The following is a 21,509-nucleotide window of genomic DNA, read 5'->3' as shown; positions in this document are numbered from 1 at the left end:
TTCATTTAATTTTAGCACCAGCCGTTTAATACATAAAACTACCTTACCTGAATCAACTTGAGTGAAGCACCTTCCCCAAATGATCAGGAGCCAAAAGAAGAAGAGGGTGTTCAGCTTGTAAGGTTTTTAAAGCAACGACAGCAATCAGAAATGTCCCAAAGTGGGCCTCTTCTCAGCTTATATTACCTTTAGAGGAGGAGTTTCTGGATGCAGAACGACTGGAGCTCAAATATCTTTACTGAATCATAAACCTGAGCAATGTTAGCCACAAACAAAAGCTGCTAAGTTTGTTCTCACGCAGAGCGCGAAAAGAAGCGAGAAAAGGAAGCTCCAAACCACATTTAAAAAGAAAACTTCTATGTCGTTTAAATAGCTGTTTGTTTGTTTGTTTGTTCTTGCTTTTTATAACCATTACTGCTACCAACTGTGATTAAATCACTTCTGCAATCTATTTCTCCTGTTTTAAATTTGACCTAATATACACTTTTTTCTATTTTTCTTTTTTTTTGCCAATGCATGAATCTGCATGCTTACTTTTGCCTTTCATTTCTTAATGGCTCACTTGAAGTTCCTCACTGAGGGATAATAATGCATGTTTCTATATTAGACAGTCTTTTGAATATAAATATTATCAGCCAAGTTACTTCCAATGTTCTTATAAAGGAGCAAAGAGCCTGTTTATAATGCTTTAATATTTTTTGCACCTTTAGTTTCACAAATGTTGTAGTTTATAAACAGCAATAGCTGCATACTTTATAATTAGACAAAATGCAAACACAAATTTCTTAAAGTTGCATCCTTATGGTTTAGTACACCTGCTCTTAAACCGCTACATAGTTGTTAGATTTCTCATGAACAGTGTGGACAAATGACTCAAACAGAGAGGACCCCAAACCCAAAAGAGGAAAAAAAAAGCCACATTTGCATGACCTAAATGACTGTCAAAGGTTTTTGGATGCTCTGCAACAATAAGAGGTGTTAGTGGTCTGTTATCGGAAAGGTTTTTGACTTAATTGAGAATTTGCAAAGTAGTTTTTAACTAATTCTCAAGCTTCATAAAAACATGTAGAAAACAGCTTTATCATCCATTTGCCCTCAAACAGTCCAGCTTTTCTCCACGCTGACTGAAGGGTCATTAGATGTTAATCATGACAGAGATTTGACCACTTATATTTTTTTAAACTATGATCCAATTCCTGTACCAACTGAATTCTCCCATCGAGGATTAATATTAATATTTGTATTCTGCTCAGTTTTTCATTGAGAAACAATTTTATTACAAACGATGCGACTTCTTTATTACTTATAAAGGATTCCACTGTCTGTTTGTTTGTCTTGCAATGTATTCTTAAAGCTGCAGTTTTACACATTTTGTAGTCTGCTAACACTAAAAGCAGCATACATCATGATCAGACAAATCCCAGTACTAATTTATATAAGTTCGTACACCTGCTATTAAAAATATTTGTAGTGGTGAATTTTCTCACAAGCAGAATGGACAAAATGTTCAGACAAAAAGAACCACAAAGCCTCAAAGCCACAGATGCAAAATAAGCTATCATTGCTTCTTCTGCAAAGATTGTGCAAGGACACCGTTACTGCATTTGGCTGTAATAAATGCTTAAACACAGTTTTAGGGTCTCTAATTTAAAGCAAATGTCATGTTGCTGTTCAGATCATTTTTATGAATATAAAGGAACATTTTTCTCCTGCGTACATGAAAAACTGTCGTAAATCTGTTTGTTCAGGCAATATTAATATTAATTTCTTTACTCTGGCATTATGATAATAAAATATTAAACCCATCAGATGTATTAAGGGGTCCATTACTACTTGGAAATATTTGACTTAATTGAGTCTCTGCAAAGTAGTTTCCAAATGATTCTCAAGCATTAATAAAAATAAATAAAGAAAATCACACTAATCATAATTTCAATACCAAAAAGCCAGCGGCTTCTCTTAAGCCTCGTTGCTATTTAGTTCTCCCCTCTGCAAGTTGCTCTGTCTGACCTTCTTAAACCTGTCATTCTCAAACAGGGGTACCAGTGCCCTCTAGTGGTACTAAGGGAAGGCTGTTAAATCAAATGTGAAATGTTGATACTCTAGAAATTTGTTTAATTAAAAAAGTTTCATTGTTTAATGGTCAAATTTAGTATGCTTTAAAAAAAAAAGTTTTTTTATTTTTATTTAATAATTATTTATGTGCTACAGCCTCTTAATGTGCTATCAGCCAATTAAGACACAGGTACAGTTGCTAACTTAGCAACTTTTGACTATATATATGTATATATATATATATATATATATATATATATATATATATATATATATATATATATATATATATATATATATATATATATATATATATATATATATATATATATATATATATATATATATACAGAGATGGCAAAAGTACTCACTTTCCGTACTTGAGTAAAAGTACAGATACTTGTGTTAAAAAATACTCTGGTAAAAGTGGAAGTACTGATTAAACTTCTTTACTCAAGTAAAAGTAACAAAGTTCAGGCTTGTAAATTTACTTAAAGTATAAAAGTAAAAGTAGAAACCACTTTTTTCATGCCGTTGCCTACATTTTAAATGGATGTCTGCCAATAGGACTAGATCTCCGTTGTGTTCATTTTCAATCATCTCGTTGTCCATACTACTATGCTAACGCCACCGCCACCAAGCTGCAATGATTTGCCGCGAATGAATACCGCCGAATCTGTCGATTCATCTTGTAGTGGTGTGTCAAATGCAACGTAGATTCCCATCCAATTAGATTGAATTTGGTATTGATGACGTGAAAAATAATAACGGTAACTCCATTGAAATGATTCAAAACTAAAGTAACGAGGCAATTTTTTAAAAATGTAAGAAGTAGAAAGTACAGATATTTGTGTAAAAATGTAAGGAGTAGAAGTAAAAAGTCGCCATAAAAATAAGTAGTAAAGTAAAAATATCAGAAAAATCTACTTGAGTACAGTAACGAAGTATTTGTACTTCGTTACTTCCCATCTCTGTATATATATATATATATATATATATATATATATATATATATATATATATATATATATATATATATATATATATATATATATATATATATATATATATATATATATATCTCAGAGGTCTGAGCGCCAAAGACAAAGTAATTGTATCAATAAATTTCTCCTAATTGTCTTTTCTCTTTGTGTGAGTTTTTCCAGATTGAAATATAATGTAATCATTGTCAAAGACTGTTGGGTTTAAATCCAGAGAAATGTGAGTTTAAGAGGACGAAATGATCAAACACAGACAGGGATTTTGTAACGTCAGCCTCTGCAGTAGGGGAGAAGAACTGCTGGCTAACAACCAGCACCTTTTCTCTCAGATCCCTTCACAGCAAAGCCTTTTATTAACAGTTTACAACATAATAGGGCGGGTCTTAAACAGAAAACCCAGTAATGATTATCTGGCAGGATGCAGGTGTGAAATGACCATCTGGCTGGATGGAAGTCACACAACCGTGTGACTCTGCCTCATGACCTACTGGATGCAGGTCATAAAAGTTTATGACCCTCCTGATTGAATCACAGGACAGAAATGTAGCATAATTTTTCTTAAATGTTTCATATGCCCACACAATAATTTTATAATTATCATTCAATAACTCTAACAAAGACCATTCTGGTGGTTACATTCTTGCTTTACATTTTTATTGTATGCCAAGGTTTTTTTCAAATGCAGCAAATAATTACTATAGTATAGTATAGTATAGTATAGTATAGTATAGTATAGTATAGTATAGTATAGTATAGTATAGTATAGTATAGTATAGTATAGTATAGTATAGTATAGTATAGTATAGTATAGTATAGTAATAGGTCAAAGAAAATGTACTGAGGAAAGAAAAAAGCAACTGCTTGTACAGAAATTATATTCAGCATTTAATAAAACGAGCAAAACCAATAGGAATATTAGATCATTTTTTTCCATACCTCAGCCAAGTGATAAGGCTTACCGTTTTTACATAAGACTGTAACTCTAGTTGCTTCACCCTCAACACCAGTGTATTTGCATGTTTTAGCTTCTGGTATACGTTTACAATCAATTATCTTAAGATTGGGTAGTCTTAATGTTCCACACTCTTGATTCCTTTTACAGATTCCCTTTATGATATCAGGAGTAGCCAAGAAGAAGGTATTTATGTTTTTGCATGTTTTTGCATGTCCATTTAATTTGGCCATTTCGTCATTGCACTTTTCGGATGTCATGTTATTAACAAAATGTTTCTGGTAGAAGTCCAGAGCCGCATTGATCTTCATTGCAGGTGGAGTAAGGAGCAGGACAGCAACAAGCTGGATCTTCATGGTTACCTGTTGAAAGAATCCAATTGAAAATCTTCTTACAAAGATTCTAGAGCAGCTCCAAACATATAACTTCAGAGATCAGAATCTGTCTCTCTTAAATAATGAAAAAAAAGAAAAAAGAATTTGAAATAAAACCTTTAATAGTAGCCTCTGCTTAGTGTCTAGACTGCTACTGATTTATGAGACAGCATCTGATTTACTTAAGGGCTCCTGTTGATCGAAAGGTAGAGATTAGTTTTTGTACAGAAATAAAGGTTTCCTGAAAAGTAGGTTTAATGTCTACATACATTTAGCTTTTACTAGCTTTTAGTTCGTAGGTTCCACTAATATGAAATATACTCGCAGAACACTGTAAAAGTCCTGAAAACCCAAATTTTAAGTTTGAGATTAAAAAAATGTATATGTTTAGGGTGGCATTTCACTGTTATCTGCATTCTTAATTTAAGACTATTCAACAGACTATTTAAAAAAAAAAAACAATTTAGTCCATGTTTTGCTCTTTGTTCATATCCTGCAGCTGATTTGTGGTGATTCACTGATATAAAAAAAAGCTACAAAAAGTAAACCTGATGATTTAAAACAGGACTGCTTATCTTTCCACCCATGTTTTAGCTTAATCTAATAATGTCAAATTAAGCTCTTGCTTGCCTCTTGTAAATGTTGATTTGAATTATAAGAAATCAGCTGTAAACACGTCAAACGTTAACATTGGAATATTGGAACACCTACCTTTTTTGTTCTCCACCAAACACAGTCAACTGGTTCTGCTGCAATAACACCAGTATAGGATGCTCAGAAGCTGAAAATCTGCAGGAATAAAGGAGAAGCCTCATTTAGCTTTTTGAGCATCTAACGGCCAGAAGATAGCATAAAATGTTATGATAGTCTATATTTGCTTTGGGTCTGTTGATCCTGAGTAACACTGTCCAAGTCTCTATCAGTACAACAGTAGTTCTCCTTTTAAAAGGCTCAATGTGATGAATGTGCCATGCTATTAAATCCTTTAAAAATTCATTTGTTTCTATTTTCTATCTATTTTAGCACCAGCATTTTAGTACACAAGACCTACCTTAACTGAACCAAAGTGAGGGAAGCACCTTCCTCAAATGATCAGAGGCCAAAAGAAGAAGAAGAGAGTGTTCAGCCCGTAAGATTTTTAAAGCAGGGAAACAGCTTATATTACCTTCAGAGGAGGAGTTTCTAGATGCAGAAAAACTAGAGCTAAAAATATTTTTCCTGAATCATAAAACTTAGCAATGTTCTGACATGATAAAGGTGAAACAAACATGGTTAGCCACAAACAAAAGCTGCTAAGATTGTTCTCACACAAGTGAGTGAGTGAGAGCATAAAAGTGTAAAAGTTTCACTTTCCATCCAGGGAGTCCCAAGCTTTATACGGTAGCTCAATAAAGCCTTGTTGTGGCTAAGAAAACATGCAAATTGAAGAACAGGTCCACCCCTTGATAATCGGGAGTCGTTGAGGTCTTTGTTAGGCTGCATTACCCGATACTGGCCTATGCCTCTCAAAAGGGAATTCATTAGGTCATCTTCAGAGCTCCTCAGTCATTCTTTCTCAGGTCCAGTCCCATTTCTCTCACTTGCACTTGTTTTGGGCCCTAGCACTCTATCCGCTATCTGCGATAAGCTCACTGCGCAACCTATTCTCATTATGAGTGCGTATGAAATCGTGCGAAAAGTTATGCACAGTAATTTCGTTCGTTTTGGACGTTTTTTTTCGTCGTGTGCGCATTCGCATTTGACGCACCATTCACGAATCTAGAATATAAATTACTATTAGCCCTAACCCTGACCCTAACCCTAAGATATAAAACAGCAAGCAACGTAGTTAGAGACATGAATAAGTGCTGATTGCACTGTTTTTCCCAATTTTACGTCTGTCCGCGGATCTGCTTTTTTTTTCTGTCTGCCAGCGCATGCGCACTGATGTGGTTTTTTGAGGAAAAACGTCCAAAACGTACGAAATAGTGTGCATAACTTTTCGTACGATTTCATACGCACTGATAATGAGAATATGTTGCACTGCGACACACTGCTGCGGGTAGTATAACCAGCCATTTAGACTTAGACAACTTTAAAAAAGAATTCTAGAATGTGAAAGCACTGTGTTATCTTGTATCTAATCTGGTTAAGTGGACTAACTTCTCAAGGACTGTGGAGCAGGCCAAAGCCCTAATAAAGCTTAGAGCAGAAAATGAGGCCACCACAGATCAACTCTGGGAGAGAGTAGCCTTACCTGCTGTTTCAACAATTACATTCTGATCATGCATTCACCAACTCTAATGTTCATCACTGTAAGACAGCAGTCAAAAAGCTCAGCCTTAAAGGAATAGTACACCCAAAACATGATTAGCCTTCATTTTCTACTCACCCCATGCTGAACAACACTCTGGAGTACTTTTTTGATATCTCAAATGCATCTGGAGATCTGGGAGGCTTCTTGCTGTCTGCTGACATTCAAATAATGGAGGTCTATGGTGCCCGAGGCAGAAAGGTCCATAAAAGTCCACAAAAAACGTGTCAATATTCCTCCATACTGCTCGTCCAATGTATTCCAAGTGTCCTGAGTGGGTAGCGTCCATAATTTACTCGAAACGAAGTCCTTTAGAATGTTTTTAGCGCATAAACAGTAGTGTATAGTATTTCCTAAAAGCGCGTTCACGAGTCTACGGAAACCGCGGCAGACCAAACCAGATGAAAGTGCGCATTCAGCGTCTGCTCTGCCGATAATGCAAACGTAGAAGAAGAAATGTGCTGTTTACCTGTGCAAAGAAAGAAACAACGAAAGAAAAATGTCTGAGGACTTCAGTGTTGAGGAAGAGCATGAGTTCTTTGCCGAGCTGAATGCGCACTTTCGTCTGGTTTGGCCAAACAGGCAGCAAAAAAATGGGAGCCGGGTCCATCTTCCACCGCTTCACCCCCATCCCCTCCAACACCGATGCCATCCACAGCAGCAGGCCCTTCTGCTGCTTCCACACCAGCTGCTCAAGCACCCCCAACCCCATCTCCCAGAAAGAAGGCAAGAAGAAACAATAATGCTCTTCTTGATTTCTTCAAACAAGAGTGTGAGAAAGAGCAAAAAAGGCACAATGAAATTGATGCAAAAACTGAGAAGTTCCTCAGCCTGTTTAATAAGCTTGTGGACAAAATGCATTTAGAGCTGTGGTGTGTTTACCTTTTAGTGTGAAATCACTTTCAGCTTGTTTGGGTTATTTCCCCCCACAGTTTATTTAAAACTTTGTTCCATATTTGTTATATAGTTTTATACTTTTATATAAATGTGAGTTCAGCTTCCTGAATACAAATATTTTTATAAATAAAATTGCTTGGTTGTTGTTTTTCGACTATGCATCACCAATTCATACAGTATGTTACATCATTATAAAATGAATGACAAAGTGACAAAGTTATAATATAGAACTTTAATAAAATGCATTTAAAATGTGACAAAATCATCATTATATACAATTAACAGTAATTATATACAAATTCCTATAACACATGTCAAATATGTGCCTGAACTTAAATATTTACAAATTTTGCCTGCAGCTGTCCTCCAGAGACTCTTCTTTAAAGAAGACTCTTCTTTATTGCCATCATAGCCTCATGGATTGCCTCATGGCACTGTGCTTCGCCTCACGGCCGGCGGCCTCCAGTGACTCTTCTCTCTCAGCCGTCCTATCGAGACTCTTCTTCACCACCAGCCTCCAGAGGCTGTGACTTGCCTCAGTCCACCTTTGGTGGTTGTTTTGGACTGTCCTCCTTCCTGGTCCCCCATCCGCCCATCCTGAGTGAATTGTTTTTTGTTTGTTTAACTCTGATTTTGTTTTTATTCTTGCCCTCCTTCCTGGGTCTCCAGCCACCCATCTCTTAGAGTGTCTGGTATCCGCCCTGAGGGAGGGAGGCTGCTGTCATAATAGGCTCTATGCACAGCTCCACTACTTCCTGAATTTAAGGCAGCTCCTTTGTTTCCTGTCTTTCATGATTGGATGCACTGATTAATCCAGGTGTGTATGACCTAAGTAACTGGCCAGACACACCTGGATTAATCAGTTCGTCCAGTAATGAAAGACAGGAAACAAAGGAGCTGCTTTAAATTCAGGAAGTAGTGGAGCTGTGCATAGAGCCCATTGTGCCTTTTGTGGACTTTAATTTATGGTATTCTTTGTTTTTGTGATTGAGGGTTTCTTTTTCATTTTATGTTATATTTAAGCAGCGTTTTAATTTATTCTCTGTTGCCCCCTTGTTCCAGTCTCCTTTCCCCTAGCTCCCTTCTAGATCCTTCTGTCCACACCTGCTTCCAATCTGTTGATTACTCCATTCATTGTTCTGTTTGTCATATTCTCCTCCTTTGCAGTTACTGTTTGCTGGATTCTCAACATTATTTTGGTTTATTCCTCCCTCGTGTCTCCTAGTTTTTTTGGTACTTGAGTTTTCCTCTTTGATCAGTTCTGGACTTTGGATTTTGTATTTTTATGTTTTTTCATTAAAGCTGCAAGAAACCACCCCAGACTCCGTCTCTGCATTTGGGTCCTCTAACCATCTCCCCACAACCTGACAACTTTTGTACGGAGTGATTTTTCTGCAAAAACGTTATGTACAAAAATGCATGCTGCGCACACACATAAAGCATGTTGCAAATGCATAAAGCAAACAAATCTTATCACTCCCAAATAAACATGTTGCACTTAAATAAATCTTATTGTTCACAAATAAACCTTCTGTTACAAACTCTCATCTAATGTCACACACATATAAAACTATTTTTCAAACTGTCCTTAAATATTGCACACATACAAAAATTAGTTTTAGAAACCGGACTCTAACATTGCACTTGAAATATAATTTGTAAATTGTCCCCAAGTACAAAACGATCTTCTGTGTCTGCGGAAAATGCATTTTTGTACACGTTTTGGCAGAAAAATCACTCCATACTTTTGCCTTTCACTTCTTAATGGCTCGCCTGAATTTCCTCACTGAGGGATAATAAAGCATATTTCTATTCAAGACAGTCTTTTACATATAAATATTATCAGCCAAATGTCTTCTATTATTCTTATGAAGGATCAAAGACCCTGTTTATATGGTTTAAGCATTTTTTACACCTTTAGTTTTACAGAAGTTCTAGTTTATAAACCGCAATAGTTGCATATTTTATAATCAGGGAAAATGAAATGCAAACATAAATTTGTTAAAAGAGCATATTATTTAGTGATAATTTAGTACACCTGCTGTTAACCTGATATATAGTGGTGAGATTTCTTATGAACAGGACAAATGACTCAAACAGAGAGGACCCCAAATCCACAAATGGATTAAAAGCTACATTCACGTTACCTTCAAAGACTGTCAAAGGTCGTTGGCTCAATCAATAAGATGTGTTCGTGGTCTGTTATCTGAAAGTACTTGACTTGATTAAGATTGTGCAAAGTATTTTTTTAACAAATTCTCAAACGTAATAAAAAAAAACATTTATAAAAAAGGTTTTATCATCCATTTGCATACATTTTCTTGAAATGTAATTTTGTCTTGCAATGTATATTTGCAAAACAATTTATATTTTTACAGCTGTAGTTTTTTTGTAGATTATTAACACTAAAAGCAGCATATGTCATTATCAACATCCATTATCATTATTGCAGTATAATTTTATAATTTTGTACACCTGACATTAAAAAGATGTGTGGTGGTGAGTTTTCTCACAAGCAGAATGGACAAATTGTTCAGACAAAGAGAACCACAAAGCCACAGATGCAAAAGATGCAATCAATGCATTTTCTTCAAAGATTATGCAAGGACATCTAGTACTGTTTTTTTTACTGTAATAAAGGCTTAAATCAGATGTAGGCATCTCTAAATTAAAGCAAATGTCATGTTGCTGTACAGATAATATATATGAATATAAATGAATATGAAAGAAAATTTACCTCATACAAAAAACTGTTGTAAATCGGTTTGTTCAGGTAATTTTAATAGTAATTTCTTTACTATGGCACTATGCTGATAAAATATGGAACATACGTTTCCAAATAACTCTCAGGAATTAATAAAAAAAAGAATCACACTAAATATAATGTTAAATATAATTTTTATCTAGCAAAGCCAGTAGCTTCTATAAATCCTTGCTGTCGTTTAGTTTCTCCACTCTGCCAATGGCTCTGTCTGACCTTTTAACCTTAAACCTGTCATTCTCAAACAGTGTCCCCTAGTGTTACAAAGGGAAGGCAGGAAGATACTCTAGGAATTTAATAAAAAAAAAAAAAAAACAAGAGTTTCATTGTATAATGTTCTAATGTTATATGCTTTCACCATTAGTAATAATAATAATAATAATAATAATAATAATAATAATAACAACAACAATAATAATAATAATTATTATTATTATTATTATTATTATTATTATTATTATTATTATTATTATTATTTATTATTATTATTATTATTATTATTATTGTTATGTGTTATGAGCCAATTAACACACAGGTACTGCTGCAACTTTGTGACTTTAGACAGTTTTGACTTTTTTGTCTTCAAACTTGTGCAACAACAGATTCTAGTCATGGGTCAACAGGGGCCAATGTCACTCTAGAAGAGGTCCTGGCCCCTGGACTGAAATAATACACAGCAAAAACTAAGATCCAAGTTAGTCCAGTTTTCTTGAATTAAATGTTCTTTGAATTTTTCAGTTCATTAAGAAAACTGCCAATGGATTAAGAGGATTTTTGTTTAAAATACCGATAAGAAAAAAGGACTTAGTCATATTTCAGGCCCATAGTATATAATGATCATATTATCAAGGATAAAATTATTCCTTTGGTAGATTATCTTATTCAACTGCTCGAATTAGGGGTAAATTCACTGATTTTAAAAAAACATCTACTTATTTTAATCCATTTTTTCAGTTGTATACAAGAGAAGTATATGCGCTGATGGCAGAGACTATAACTGACCAATTCAGTAGATTAGATTAGAGATTAGATGAACTTTATTGATCTCACGTGGAGAAATTCACTGGTCACATACTGTATTGGCATAGTAATTAAAGAAGGTTTTTGTCCTTTACAATTTACTTTAACGATAATTTTGAAATTACAGTCAACTTTAAGCTCTAGCTGTATTAAAATCACCTTTTATTTTTAGTTGTTATTCTTTTGTTCTGTGCCCCCATGATCAATATCTAACCCCCCTACCCCACCCCACCCCACTACCACCACCACCCCAGTAAATTGTGTCTAGTGGGAGTGGAATTGTTCTTGGTATTCTGAGGTTCCGCATAGGAAGCCCACTGCTTCCCAAGGAGATGGGTTAAATGCATAGAGTTCATTTCATTGATCTGTACTTTTGACAGTGTAATCACAGTAAAAGCTGAAAAAAAAAAATTCACTGACAACTCACGTGAGCACTGATGGCTTTGGAGGTTTTGTGTTTATCTCTCAGCTCTGTGCGGATCATTACTCATAGCTGAGCAGCGATGTGCATGATGAGCATTCAAACATTGCTGGACTTCTGGATAGAGAGAAAAAGTGAGTTCCCTGTCCCCTTCTACAAAAGCTGTGCATTTTCATTCCTTTTATAACACCTATCTATGCAAGAAAAGCTTCCCATCCCTCGCTTTGATTAAATGTAAACACATAAGAAGAGATGGCGGTTCTACTTAACTTCTATTGTTGCTTGTATAATTGCTAATAGCTCAGTCCACATGTTCCTCTTATTGCACCTTGGTTTAAATTACAGTAATCACTAATATGTTCTCTAAAGTCATTTTCCAGAGCAGTTCAGATTTTTCTGGGGTGCATTTGTAAACGGCCTAATGAGTTCCTTTGCGTAATACAGTAAAAGTGCTTAACCAACATACAACATACCGTACATTGAATTCATAACCAGGAATTTGTAGCCATGGAAGTAAAAACATAAACATTATTAATTCCATACAAGATAAAAATTTGGTTTCTTACTACACACTATTTCTGTTGCAAACCGGTGCATATTGCTTTATTTTATTGTCTAACATTATGGTGGTACCTAAAGATCATATATACTAGATTATACTTTTAGAAAAAAAAGTTTGAGAGCCACTGCTCTAAACGAGTGCTGCATTAATTTAAAGAGAACTAGATGTTTAGTTCTGTTCAGATCAGCCTCTAACTCTAGTTGCTTGAAACTTAACAGGGGTATTGGTGTATTTGGGGGTTTTGTTTTAATTAGTTTATAATCAATTATCTTAAGTTTTTCTGCAGGTGACACTTTTCACAGATTATCCTAAGTACTTAAGGGGAAGCTAAGAAGAAGGCATTTACTTCTTTGCACTTACCTTATTGATTGAGCAAAGAATAGGGCTGTTTGCCCCCCAGGCCTGAAACTGTTGGTAGACTGGAGATAGTTTAAGTTGGTCAGTCTGTAGACTGCTGGTTAGCGAGACGGTATGCTGAGCTTTATGGGGAGATCCAGTGGATTGCGTGAGCTGATACTAGAGCTTCACTCAGGTATGTCCATAATGAGCAAGCATGAAGTGACAGTGGGGAGGAAAAAGTCCCAGTTGGGAAGGAACCTCGGGAGAACCAGGCTCAACATGGCGGTCTTCTGCTGGACCCATTGAGACGAGACAGGGAATGCAGTAAGTAGTAGAGTCTGGGAGTAATAACTCTATGATGAATCTTTAGCTATGATGGTGGAGGAGGGGCTGGAGGTGGGTTGAATTGGTGTTATCTGAATGAAGTCACACAGCGCATCCGCCGCCTGCGCACAGGAGCAGATTAGTGTGTATCGGAGGCCTTTTAAGATGAACTTTGGATGCAGATTGGCTTTCATGGAGATGTGGTTAAAAGCTTATTGGCTGTGACACAGTTAGATATAGGAGAGCAATCAGTTTCTTCAGTTGAACTTCCGCCAAGGCTCCATGTGATTTAAACATGGCTGAAAACTAGAAAACTGGGAAATAATGTGCAGACTCCATGTAGAAGGAGCCAAAACTAAAACCAGTAGTTTAGGTGACACAAACCTGGATCCAGCCAATTTTATTATTTAGATATGACTATATCGAAAGCATTCAAATGCAATCTATGAACACGTTTCAACACCAGTTCAAGGTAATAAATTATTTCACTAAAGGCTGTTAAAATAGTTGAGTTATTCACAGACAGTAAAGTTTGAATGGTTTCTGAAAAAAACTCTTTTATTGAAAGCTATGGCAGAATAATTTAAACCACCATCAGAAACATAGATGAAGATGTAAAGCTTAAAAAACAAAGAAAAGAAAGTCAATGCATGAGTAATTAGTAATATTATGTTTTTGAAAGTAAAAAATACAACAAAACTCAACATTAATAGGTTATTTTCTTTAAAGTTTTTTAATTTTGAAGGGTTTGACTTTAACGTACACAATAAGCAAACAAAATGAGCGATTCGTTAAAGAACATTTTCTGCAAGCTTTGCTGGTAAAACCATCTTTATAATCATTTATCGAGCTCTCGCAATATTCTTTTCATGGTACATAATTATGTTAAATGAAATGCACCTAACAAAACTGAACATTTACCTGTAATGATGTTACAACCAGATACATTTCTCACATAAGAAATGAAACAAATGAACAAATAAAATATATTGAAAATAAACCAGCAGGAAAAGTTTAAGGCCCACATGGTATTCAGACAAAATTCTATTAGCATTTTGTCCTAAAACATACTTTCTAAGTTACTGACGTGGCTGTCCTTTAGCCAAGTTTTCCAAGTGATAAGGAAACCCACCATAACAACTCACTCTAATATTTGTTGCCATCAAAGGCTGACCCTTGTAGTTACAATTAGGATATAAGCTTCCTCTAACTAGTGTACAGTCAACAATAGGAAACCAAGAGTGACTTGTTGCTGAAGGGGAACCTGTGTTACAGATCGTTCTTAACTGATCATTTAGGTCAATGATAAAGGTATTTTCCCACTTGCAGTCACCAATTTGAGCATTGATTCTCTGCATCCCTCCATTGCAATGCCGTGCTAACATCTGAAAACGAACAACGTGCTTGTCAAAGAAGGTCAGCAAGTCTGCTGCAGGAAACAGCAACATCAGGAAGGCAGCTGTGAGGATCTTCATGGTCAGCTGCTGAAAATTCATCACAAAGAAACCAATAAGAATCCCAAACATGTCAATTTTTCTCTGAACCTTTATATTTTCAAAGAGTAACTTACAGAGGTTGGTTGGCTGGTGTGTGTCCAGAGATCTGATCGTTATTAAAGGAGAAGGAGCTAAAAATACAAAAAACAGGGAAAAAAATTGAAAAAAATTTCCCTATGTAACCGTTTTAATCAAATAGATGGAGACAAACCTCTTTCAACGTTATAAAATAGGTGTGTTATTTCCTCTCACCTGCTGTGTAGCTTGAATTTGAAAGCTTAGGTAGTTGTAGATTCAATCAGCTCAGGGAGTCAGCACAGAGTCCTCACTTTTCACTTTAGTGAAGTTAAGGAACTGAAGCTCAAGCTGGGTTTCTGTCAGATTCTTTATATGCAGGTCTAAGATAGGGAAACGGTTCTGTTGCAATACTATCTGAGCCAAACAATTTTTAAGCAATGCCATTTACACAATATCCAAATTAGTCAGAATCTTTCAAAAACAGGTACTGATGAGGTCAGCACTGCGGAGAAAACGTAAGTATGAGATCTTTGCCTCAATGCTCTGCTTGTTTCAGGTGTTTATCAACAGCTAAAGGGATAACAGACATGTTTGTGTTTAGGAGTTTACATACAGCCATCATGCTGTATGTGCCACATTGTGAGAGGATACCGTTGTTATACTTGGAGAAATAAACCAAACACTGACCATGAACAGATACGTATTTTTCTCATCCATAAGCTCGATTTTCTTTACATAAACCACTGAACTGTCCATTGCACACAAGTAGGAGGCAATAGGTTGGGTTTGCTGGAGCTAAATGTTAAGGGGTTAGGGTTATTCTAATCATTTCAATACACCTTTTGACTTATACTGAGGGTGGGAAAAAAAACATTTTTAGCTTTTTTAGCAGATACCTTAGGGTTGGCGGTTAAAACTGACCAGTGCATGCAACCATTTTATGATAATAACCTTTTGTAAGAAAAAACAAAACAGTCTAACCTAAAATATACAACCTTATTGCCCGTTATGTAAAATGAGCTTTCCTCTATTTACCACAGTTGTCTCTATAGGCTCCATTAGTTAGTTCATGAGAAAGTAATTCAGGGCAAAATTGTCCCGCTGTGCATGTGAATCTGTTCAAGATAGCATCCGTATTTATTCTAACTTTTTTTTTACCCCAAATAAAATTAGGCCACTATAAAAAAAAGACCAAAGCAGTCGCAGCAGCAGAATGAAGCATGTTTTCCTTTTCTCCTGTGCACGAATACAACCCTGGTGTCGTTCTTTTTTTTTTTTTTTTTTTTACATCTTTTAACTGCTTTTAGATATATTGATTGTCAAGCACAGGTTAGGGGGTAGAATTAGTGGGGGCACTACTCAAAGTCTATAGTAGGAGATTCCTCTGTCATAAAACAGGACAGATGGACCCAGTATTAAAGGGGAGGCAGTTAGTAGGAAAGATGAAAACGTTTTTTTGAAATAAACTTAACAGAACAGAAATTGCATTGTCTGCAGGAGGGAGGCGGGGCATCGCCAAATCACTGACACATTTTAGTTTAACAGTTCAGTTCAAACTCTACGAGGAAGGCAGGATCCAGCTGATAGACTACCAACGTCATGCAGCCCTGAGAAGCCCAGAGTGTCCCCGATGCAGCAACCTTAGTAAACAGGCAGGACTCTGATCCAGGACATGGATACAGATGAGACAGGAATAGTTCTGGAATCCAGGAGTCTGCAGTCATGGGTTCCGATCCACACAGGAATGGACAGATCCAGGTTCCAGGATCTCACAGAGTGTGAAGGCAGGTTCAGAATGCGTCAAGCAACCTGCTCAGACAGAAATGCACAGATGTAGACAGGCAGAATCCAGCAGGAGTCCAAAGGTGGTTAGGGTGAACAGATCAGACGGGTACAGACAGGACCAGTGGGTGAGAGGGAACAGAATTAGAAAATCTGACTCACTAAGGAAACGCTGAAACGCCCTCATCAATGTCTAGGGAATAAACCTGCCTTAAGAGACTGGCTTGAGAATAATCTCCTCACTGGAACGGGGACATGAAACTTGTAATAAACCAAACTAACAAAACAGAACCTAAAAACATCAAACAGGAAAAAATCTAACAATGATCTGGCCTTAATAGCTGGGCTGAGCCGAATATAAAGCAGAACCAGTAGGTGGATGAGATGAGTGATAATTAGGAACTGGGCAGAGTTAAGCAGGTGAATGACAAAAAAATTAAAGTGGTAATCAGGACAGATCATGACATTCTCAAAAACAATGGATAAAAAGGGGACCAGACTTTGACATATCTTTTTTCAGGACCTCAGAGAGTGAATCTTCTCTAAATCCCTACATCCCTTATCCCATGTGAGAAGGTTGAATTGGATCTTTCCATCTCAATAAAATATCCTTCCTACCAATTAATGATGACAATTTCAGCATTCTATGCTTATCACATGGTAGGTTAAGGTCCAGGGTCATGTTTACCAAGCCTCTGACCTTCTTTAAATGTGTGAATTTTGTAAAAAACAAAAAACAAAAAGAGATGTGTCATAAATCAGGGTATCAACAGTTAAATGAAAAAAAAAATGAAAAAGTTCATACTTGCTGATCACCCCTTATACCCCTGTGTAATTTCAAATTGTCACCAGAGAGGGCACACATCTGCAGAAAATGTGAAACTTGTGCCATTCACCTTTAAGTCTAATATCACACCTTAAACACCAGAAGTCTGTTCGGAAAATCTTGGGCTGAGTCAAGCTTTTTGGCAAACTTGCTGACCATTTCAATTTCCGTGCATGATAAGGCAAAAATATACAAAGGCTTGGAATAAAAATGAGTGTGTCCCATCTGGCTAAAGTACTAGAACAATTTGACATAGATTTGGAGTCAGTGGGTCACATGACCTGGAAGCTGTTCAAGAAATATCAAATATTTTTGTAATAAATTTTTTTTAAATATAAAGGCTTAAAATGGAATAAAAATGAGAGTGCCCCATCAAGCTAATGTAGTAAAACAATTTCACAAAGAACTTGAGTTGGTGGGGTCACATGACCTGAAAGCTATTAAAGAAATATCAATTTTTTGTAATAAAAAACATTTTTAAACATTAACAAAGGCTTAAAATTTTATAAAAATGAGTGTGCCTCATCAGGCTAATGTAGTAAAAAAAATTCACAAAGAATTTGAGTCAGTAGGTCACATGATCTGGAAGCTAATGAAGAAAAGTCCCAACTTTTATCTTTGAAAATATCTTAAAAATTTAAAATAGCTAAAAACTGCATAAAAGCAAGTGTGCCTTACATATGTTATTTATTGGCTTGATTTTATATTAGGTTCATCTCAGCTGGTCATAAGATAAGGAATTTATAGATTTTTGTTTCTCAAGAGTGCTTGATTCAAAGATTCGTTGATGGTCCCTAACTGCATCACCGCATGTGGGAGGAGAGAGCAGCTGGGAGACGCTTGCCAACATCAGAGTCCCTCAGTCGGATCAACCGTTAGCTAGATCCCCTTGACTCCACGGAGCTTGAAATATCCAACAACCAACTTCAAACCAACTTCACCGCAGAGATAACGGCTTGGTTCTGCTGCACTGTAGTCGACCAAAATCCTGTACGATTTTGAAATTCCCCCCGGACATTTTTTTAGGTTTGAAAAGTAGGACATGTCTGGGAAAAAGAGGACATCTGGTCACCATACGTCTGCTTCACAGACTAAAACTGGTAGTTGGTTCCACAGGAGAGGAGCCTGATACCTAAAATATCTGCCTCCCATTCTACTTTAAGAAATCAAAAATAACACCAAGAAAATGGACTTTAATATGGGAGATTTTAAAGAGTTTCAGAGTTTATAAGACTCTGGTCCAAGACAAAACCTTCTGTTCTGTCTGCATTCAGAAGCAGTGAGTTAAGAGTCATCCAGGTTTTTTATGTCTTCCAGACATGCCTGTATTCTATGCAATGGATTAGATTCATCTGGATTTATAGACAGATATATCTGAGTATCATCAGCATAACAGTGGAATTTTATCCTCTGATGTCTAATAATTCTACTAATTGGGAGCATATGGTAAAGAGAACTGGCCCTAGCAACGATCCCTGTGGTACGCCACAGAGAGACCCTGGACCATGAGGAAGATTTACCATTAATGGGAACAAACTAAAATCTGTCAGATAAATAAGATTTAAAGCTACAGTGTGTAATAATTACAGGGATATAAAGTCAGAAATTGAATATATTATACATAACTATGTTATTTATCATCACCTATGAGCTCAGCCTTTTAACCATAATATTTGCGTTGCCTTAGAATTCGTTATTTATAATTACATAGGAGCGGGTCTCGCAGCCATGGAGGCAGACATCTTTGCGCTACGGCAAGCGCAGAGCCAACAAACTAGCAATTGCGAGATCTCCCATTACGCTCAAAAATAACTACAGCAAGTTGAGAGAGATGAACTGAGACGGTACTGAACAATAGGTGGCAGTATTATGCCTGAGAAGCGTTTAGTCTGCCTGAAACCAAAGAAGAAGAAGAAGCAGGTATGCTGCGCTTCAGTAACAAGAAAGGTGAACAAGGCGGCAGGCGTGAGTGACTTTGCAAACTGTTTGGCACTGTGTGGCCAAACATCAGATGAATGGAGGATCATGCCTACTCTGTATCACAACGAAAAGCGGCGGACACCGAACCCCCGTCATCTAAGAAGCGGAAACATGACGAGAATAAACGCAAGCGTGACAAGAAATGGCAAAAAAACACGGATCAACATTGGCACGGCATTTACACGATGGAAGTCACTGATGGAGGAAAAAGGTTTTCAAAGTGACGCTCAAGTTGCCAGTTTTCTGTTGGACAGGTAATTAATCCTACACACACAATTGTCTTTTTATACACGTAATACCCCACCCCCACATACCGTTTCAACCAAACTATTGTCAAGATGTCTGGTAGCATTACCTAGATAAGGCCACAGCTTCATAAAATTACCACAGCTGATAGTGGCGTGTGTGAGTGTGAGAGAGACAGATATATGAAACTGCATATTAGCGAGCTACGGATATATACCTCGGTTACTTCTCTCCGGCTCCTAACACCTCTCCCTCGCCTGGCCCTGGCTGCACGCCCACCCCGGCCTCTCTGCCCTCTTCCTCTCCCTCTTCCTCGCCTTGTAACCCCCGTGCCACAAACATGACTTGGACTCTGTAAACGGGGAATATATATTCTTCCAGCGAACACAATCTCGCTGTTAAACTAATGACTACAATTACTTCGTCTGTTTATATCACCATGCAATGCAGCTCACCAAAACGTCACAACGATGTAGAAAAAATAACGGGTATATTTATTATCTTAAGTCTACATGAAATCTATACCGTACACAGACTAATGAAATACTATCTGTAAAATTATCTATGTAAACAAACCTCATCACTTGAGAAGGTAGGTGATGCGGACGTCGTGGAAGACATTTTGTCCTGTAACGCTCGCCGTACTGTTGGGGGGGAGAAGCGGTGGGGGGAGATGTTCATGTTGCTGCAGTCTGACCGCTAGATGTCGCTGAAAATTACACACTGTAGCTTTAAACCAGCCTATTGCTTCTAAATATGTAAAACAATGACTATCTATATAATAGAATAGAATTGAATAGAATGGAACTGTTAGGTTTGTGGAGGTTAGATAAAGATCCAAGGGCAGGGACGGAGGCAGCTGATGATTCAGAGATGGAAATGGCAAGAGCAGTACCAACCCACAGTGAACAGGCACAGGAATCACACCTTGGAACAGCACAGGAGATAATGAAGTAAGACGACAATAAGACAACGGCAACCAGCAAAAGGAGGTAGAAATATAAAAAACTTCAATTCAAATGGCTGTGTTCTTCATTCCAAGGGAATTAGATGTATTATAACCAGAGATGGCAAAAGTACTCACTTTCCGTACTTCAGTAAAAGTACAGATACTTGTGTTAAAAAATACTCTGGTAAAAGTGGAAGTACTGATTAAACTTCTTTACTCAAGTAAAAGTAACAAAGTACAGGCTTGTAAATTTACTTAAAGTATAAAAGTAAAAGTAGAAACCACTTTTTTCATGCCGTTGCCTACATTTTAAATGGATGTCTGCCAATAGGACTAGATCTCCGTTGTGTTCATTTTCAATCATCTCGTCGTCCATACTACTATGCCACCGCCACCAAGCTGCAATGATTTGCCGCGAATGAATACCTCCGAATCTGTCGATTCATCTTGTAGTGGTGCATCAAATGCAACGTAGATTCCCATCCAATTAGATTGAATTTGGTATTGATGACGTGAAAAATAATAACGGTAACTCCATTGAAATGATTCAAAACTAAAGTAACGAGCCAATTTTTTTAAATGTAAGGAGTGGAAAGTACAGATATTTGTATAAAAATGTAAGAGTAGAAGTAAAAAGTCGCCATAAAAATAGTAATAAAAAAGTAGTAAAGTAAAGTAAAAATATCAGAAAAATCTACTTGAGTACAATAACAAAGTATTTGTACTTCGTTACTTCCCATCTCTGATTATAACTTATAGTTATAGTGAATCCAAGACAAAATCCTTTAAATAAATCAAAGGTTATTTAAGAACCATAAACCCCTGGAACACCAGAAACACTAAAGAGAGCAAAGTTTAAATTTAATACAATAGAGAAGCTAAAAGGCTTCTCAAAGGAACTTTGATAGAAAGTTGAGACATAAATTAGCTTGTTATGTTATAATGGCAGGAGTCAAAATTACTTTTTTGTTTTTGAATCTTAGAATGCAAGCCAGTTTTAGAGCATGATGGTGGTACCACCAGGCTGTGGGGTTAAAGTGCATTGGACACGGTGCATAAAAAGTTTGGTAAACTGGACATGATCTCAAAACTACACAAATGACTAAATACAGCTATAAGTGATGTTGAGGAACTGCTCCATCTTCATTCTTGAAAATCCATGAACTAATGTAGTCTCATGCAAAGGAAAAAATATCCAAAACATTGTCTTAAT

At 36.5% G+C, this 21,509-nt stretch overlaps 2 long non-coding RNA genes across 2 annotated transcripts; both read right to left on the bottom strand.

Annotated features, from left to right (window-relative positions):
* Window positions 1-3,316: 3,316 nt before the first annotated feature.
* Window positions 3,317-5,504, bottom strand: LOC119780522. The gene is made up of 3 exons (XR_005280407.1): window positions 5,434-5,504; window positions 5,094-5,171; window positions 3,317-4,370 (listed from the first exon to the last, which is right to left on the bottom strand). It is a non-coding gene; the product is annotated as an uncharacterized LOC119780522 (long non-coding RNA).
* Window positions 5,505-13,726: 8,222 nt separating this feature from the next.
* On the bottom strand, window positions 13,727-16,326 carry LOC119780521. The gene is made up of 4 exons (XR_005280406.1): window positions 16,194-16,326; window positions 14,748-14,830; window positions 14,570-14,626; window positions 13,727-14,483 (listed from the first exon to the last, which is right to left on the bottom strand). It is a non-coding gene; the product is annotated as an uncharacterized LOC119780521 (long non-coding RNA).
* Window positions 16,327-21,509: the final 5,183 nt, after the last annotated feature.

Source organism: Cyprinodon tularosa, unplaced genomic scaffold, assembly GCF_016077235.1.
Source record: "Cyprinodon tularosa strain WSP-4 unplaced genomic scaffold, ASM1607723v1 ctg1611, whole genome shotgun sequence".
In the NCBI taxonomy this organism is placed as follows: Eukaryota; Metazoa; Chordata; class Actinopteri; order Cyprinodontiformes; family Cyprinodontidae; genus Cyprinodon; species Cyprinodon tularosa.
Note: the sequence above shows the minus strand (reverse complement) of the source record. Positions and strands in the feature narration are given on the sequence as shown.